Source organism: Lactuca virosa, chromosome 1, assembly GCF_052849685.1.
Source record: "Lactuca virosa cultivar CGN04683 chromosome 1, Lactuca_virosa_CGN04683_v6, whole genome shotgun sequence".
NCBI lineage: Eukaryota > Viridiplantae > Streptophyta > Magnoliopsida > Asterales > Asteraceae > Lactuca > Lactuca virosa.
The window spans coordinates 295806735-295812539 of record NC_136426.1 but is presented as its reverse complement, the minus strand read 5'-3'; the positions used below and the strand labels follow the sequence as shown (position 1 = coordinate 295812539).

Below are 5805 nucleotides of genomic sequence, written 5' to 3'. Positions count from 1 at the left end.
TAAACTGAACCAAAATTTTGGGTCTTTATTGGAGATTTCCCTAAAAAAAATTAACATTTTAAGATCTACTATTTTTGTAGTTCTTTAAAAATGTTAATAATAGTCATTGCCGATTGGAATTGTTTATTAAGTTGCTCGATTCTTGCGTTGTGTTCGTCATCTTTGGCCTTGTTTCCTTAAGCTCTTCGTTTTGCTCTTTTTCTTTAGTAACAAGTTCCCTCAATTTTTCCCATTCATTATTTTTTTATGGAATGTAACATAGTGCCGTCGTACAGTTGATCATCAAAACCATCTTTGCAAATGAGCCAAATCCCTACAGTCTTCTTATTTGGTCATCGTCAACTTCTTCAACTACAGCTTCCAAGTGAGTCATTGTCATGTATGTATCAAGATAAAAAGTTTCAAAAAAATGTGAAACTTTTACGATTTAAAATCGATTTCATCTCAACCCGAGTCAAAGTTCTATTGTTCTTGAATAAGGTACTCGATAAAATTTATATTGTTCTTGAATGGCTACCAATTTCTAAAGTTACTAACCTTAGGTCAGCCTTTCTCTTCCCACACCTGCAACCATCAATCATAGAAGATAATATTGAGATCGGTCAACCAACTTTTAACAGCCATTGATTGTTAATTATATAGACACAATAGTTATCTTAAAAAATAAAATTATAAATAAACCAGTATAAATTAAAGATTCGCCAAATGTAAATAAACACCTAATTTTGATCAAGAAGCTGTTTCCATCAAAAAGTTTGTATTTTTTTTTTCAAATTGCAATTACCTACATACATTTAATAAATACACATAAAACATACACATGACATAACACATTAATCTCAGATATGAACAAAAAATTCAAAAACAAAATATTTGACTTCAAAAACACTTTTGGGTTCGGTAGAAAAAAAAAACTTTTTGGTCTGATTTAATCCTCCAAAAATCGTAATCAGATCTTCCAGTTATTTGATATCATGTAATTTTGTATATCTAACTTGTGTCTACTTCTATATATATTTCAGAATTTAAACGTGAAATCTTCTTTCTACTTAACGTTCTCGTCCTTTTGATTTTCTAAAAATCATATTTCACGATATCGACTTTGAACTTGTGATTGTAGTCTAGTAGATTAGTATATATGAATACTATTAACCGAAAGAGAAAATTACTTCTGATCAGAGTGCATCACAACTGTTGCGGCACCACAACCTCCAAATCCGTGCGACCTTCATCTAGCTTTTCTACAGTTTCATCATCGGTATATCCCTGATCTAGAAGCTTATCTTCAAGAACAACAAGTTTAAGCTGGATTTGGCGCTTACGACTATGCTCAAGAATATTTTTGTTAGGTTTCCTAGTGACGCCGACGATACCCTGTCTAGCCTCATAGCCATCGTTGTTCCTCGTCAACACTTTGTTTTTCTTAGGGTGAACTTATTGCTCTGAAATCAGAATTCAGAAAATCAAAAAAGAAAAAAAAAAGTTAAATCAAAGAAATTACGAAATCAAAATTCGATTTCTTACTTGCTTCTTGATGGATGATCAATGATGGCTCACCAATCACTCAATCGATGTTAGTGGAACTCTAGAAGTTCTAGAACCGATTTCAGAACACTAAAAAAATCAATCTTCATGACGATATGGAAGATGAATCGAGGTTTGGGAGTGCAGAAAATTAAAACTTGACTTCCTTCAATAGAGAGAGAGAGAGAGAGAGAGAGAGAGAGAGAGAGAGAGAGATCTTTCGTATGTCGTTCTGATGGTATTGAAAACTGAAAACGCACTTGCCATATTCAACCTTCAAGAATCGGCATAACATAATGATGAAGTGAGAAACCTAGGGCGGTTTTTTTTTCATATTTTCTTGTTATTTCAGTATATTTGGGATTAAAAAGACAGAAAATACATATGTTGGGCCTCAGTAGGTTTTTGTTTTATCGTGGGATGATGAATTATTTTTGGAGGATACTAAAATTGAGAGGCGGGCTTTTAAAATAATTAGAAAATAAATTATTTTTTAAATTATAATTGAATTTAAAGTAACATAATCTTATTTTTTATATTAATAATTTTTATCTAACAATTTATAAAAGTCACCTTATATAAAAATTAATATTATTATCATACGAAAAGTCACCTTATATAAAAATTAATATTATTATCATAGAGAAATCTCCAATAAAATATTTATATACTGACCTCATATTGAATTAAATCTCTATCTTATTATTTTTTTTTTCTGATTAAGTCCCTAGTAGCAGGATTTATATTCAATTTCATCATTTTCCCGGTTATCAGGTTTTCCATTTTCAAAATTTATATTTTTTACCTAGATTTTAAATTTTATTAAAAATTTGGTCCAAAATTTATATTTTTTGTCTAGAGTTCAAAATTTTTGTTACAAATTCATCATAAATTTAGTTTTTTTACATATATTTTTTTAAAATTTTGTTTCAAATATGTTATTTTTGCTTTATAAAATCATATTTAAACAAAAAAATATATATTTCACATAACACCCCTTCTTTTTTCTATATAAATCCTTTCATCACAAAATATTTATATTAATAATTTCTATCTAACAACTTATAAAAGTCACCATTGAAACTTATATAAAAAATAATATCATTATCATATGGGACATCTCCAATAAAGTTATTATATTTTGATCTCATATTCAATTAAATCTTTATATTATTTTTTTCTGATTAAGTCCCAAATACCAGGAATTATATTTAGTTTTATCCTTTTTTCCGGTTATTAGGTTTCCTACTTTTAAAATTTACACTTTTGACCAAAATTTTAAATTTTATTATAAATTTGGTTTAAATTTTACATTTTGATCTAGAGTTCAAAAATTTGTTACAAATTGATACTAAATTTGGTTTTTTTTTATATACATGTGTAAGGTTCAAAATATTCCATGGATAATGAGAATGGACCTCTTTTTATGCCATATGGGCTATAGGCCTAGACTTGTTTGTACCCTAATGTAATATTCATTTCAGGGTTAAGAAAGAAAGATGTAGTCGCTAAATTTTTGCTGTTCATCCGATTCATCTTGAGCCCAAATTCATTTTTTTTTTATTTGGTCCAAAATACAATCTGATATGGTTCATTGTTTATTTGAGCCCAAATTAATTTATCAGATCTTTTCTTATTGTTCGAACACTTCGTCTGTTCTTGACTTTTGATGGAGTCTTCATTGAATCAATATTCATTATCGAGTTTCCTGGTCAAAATAGTCGATCGATTATCATTTTCACTGTATGAATTCAAAATCTCGTATTAATCTGTCATACATCTTAAATTGTGTTCCTATTTTTTCAGTCGATCCTGATTTTTCTTGCATCTTGTTCAATTCTATTAAATCTCCTTTTTTTATTGTCCATTGATTCATCTTAAAGAAATTTGATTTGAGTTTTGCCAAAAATGGTTCGTTTCTAGTTTCTGCTGAACAACAATCAAGAACAGATAGATATGGTGATGGTTATTGATTGAATCAAGTTTGATCTGGAAATCAATTTGAAGAAGATGATTTTGGTGTTTGTCAAGTATTGGGTTCCGATGATCAATGTTTTTCGAGATTGAAGGAATCAGATTTGATTTGCGATTTGGAGATTAAATCGAAATTGAAATGGTCTCGTACATAGAAGCTAATATCACAATTGAATTGAAGGTCTCGGAATCGTATCTAAAAAACACAAATCGGAAAAGAAATTGTATTTGGAACAATCAACTTATTTTGATTTCGGAATCGGAACTGATGTCGCAAGTCGCTGTTGATGTTTTTGCTTTTATCCAATCAACTGGGGAAGACAACTTCATGTTACACATTTGGTCCCTGTAACTTCAGCAACATGGCAGTGTTAGTCCAATTTCCGAAATAATTACAAATTCAAGGGCTGATGAACAAAATTGAGTTTTTGGTGAACATATTTTTTTCGTGAACAGTAATTATTGGATTCCAACAAGTCTTGGCGGTTCGGAAGGTCGTGTTTCGCAAAATGTCATATTTTTTTCAACCTTTTCGAATTTAAATTTCAATGCTTATTCCATTTTGTCGAGGGGGAGCATAGCAATGATTTATCGGATTCAAGATCATTCTTATGACCATTTGAAGGTTTTATAATCATTTTTTTTATTATAAAAAGGGGAAGAATTTGACATAGCCATTCGAAATTGGATTGTGACTTTTCAAATTGGAGATTTTTTATGAAGCTTGTGGTAGCGATATGAAAGTTGGTATATTATTTTTAGGTATTGATGAAATTTAGGATGATAATCCCAAAGGTTCTACCAATGACCGTGGTGCTTTGATTGACTCTGACTTTTAGAGATTTCTTGATCAAGTGACGTTATGAATCTTAAATTTGATTTGTTACATGATATTTTTTGGTGGCTTATATAATTAGCATATTTGAAGATCATTGAGACTTGGAGGGGGAGTTCTTTAAGATAAGAAGTGATTTGGTTTCTTAATTCTGAAATGGGTTTTTTTATGGCGGGTTTGACGTTCTTGACAATCTTTGGGATTACTGATAGTTTATTTTATTTACTCTTTTTATAGTTATTTTAGTATATTTCATTCATATTTTAGTTAAATTTCATGCGTATTTTCATTTTTGTTATTTTATGACTATTTCGGGTACTTTCTAGTTTCGTGAGCATAATTGCATATTTTAAGGAGACTAGCAGAGCGGGAATGTTCGGGACGTATGGAAAGCGGTTGGACTTGGAGGACAACAAGGATCTTGGGCTTAATATCTAGTGGAGATGATGCAAAAATTGGCTTTAGGTGGATGGAGCATGGAGAAAGATGGCCTCTTAATTAAATAAAGATGGAAGAACTTTTCAAGCGTGCGGGAATTGATGATTGGGCGATTTCAAGAGCTTTGGAGGATTTGGAAAAGATAAATTGGGCTCAAATTGAAGAGAACTTGAAGAAAAATGGGTTAAAAGATTCTTGGACTCGAATTGAGCCAATAGACTAAGTTGTGCAGGCCCAACAGTTGAAGAACCCAAAATTCCATCACTCTTATGCGGCCCGCATAAGGTTTCCATGCGGCCCGCGTGGATTTCTGTAGGGGCATTTTTGGGATTTTAATTGGAGCTCTATATGGGGAAGGTTCGTGTGCCACTTTTCTCAACTTTTGCACATCCGAACTTGGGAGCATTCTCTGGAGAATTTGGAGCATTTTGAAGACCAAAAACCATCAAGAACTTCATCATTTTGCTCTTGAATCTTGTAAAATGTTGGGTACTATCTTTCTAACTTTATTTTCTTAAGTTTAGTCATGCTTGGCTAGACAAAACTTGTTTGACTTTGGTGAAATCCTTTGACTTTTTGTTGAATGTTGAAGACTCCATGAACTAGTTCTTGAATCTTTATGAGAATGTTTTGTGTTTAACATGTTATCATTACTTGTATGTTTTTATTCATGTGTTTAAATGTGTTTGTGGTGATTAGTTGGCTAATTTCTTGATTAAGTAAATGATCCTCAAAATAGCAAGCAACAAATGATTTTTGTGTTGTTTGTGCCTCACGCAATCATAAAAATATTTTCTCCAACATGGTAGTGAAAGCATTTGACACTTCTTGACTCCTCTTGGATTTTCTCCAACAAGGGTTGGAACTGGTTGGACACTCATCAAAAATGGATCAGACATCAGAACATTCTCTAAAGTTGGAATCGTCACCCCATGCTTTGAAACACAACCCGAAAAAATAGGGGTCCACGTCGTGGTAATCATCACACCACGACGTGGTTCCTGCGTTTGAACTTGTTATTGTTCTTCGTGCAA

General features: G+C 31.4%; 1 long non-coding RNA gene across 1 annotated transcript; it reads right to left on the bottom strand.

Annotated features, from left to right (window-relative positions):
- On the bottom strand, positions 1-1892 carry LOC145167295 (uncharacterized). Its single transcript, XR_013741039.1, has 3 exons — positions 1525-1892; positions 1170-1442; positions 1-564 (listed from the first exon to the last, which is right to left on the bottom strand). It is a non-coding gene; the product is annotated as an uncharacterized LOC145167295 (long non-coding RNA).
- Between the last annotated feature and the right edge of the window lie 3913 nt (positions 1893-5805).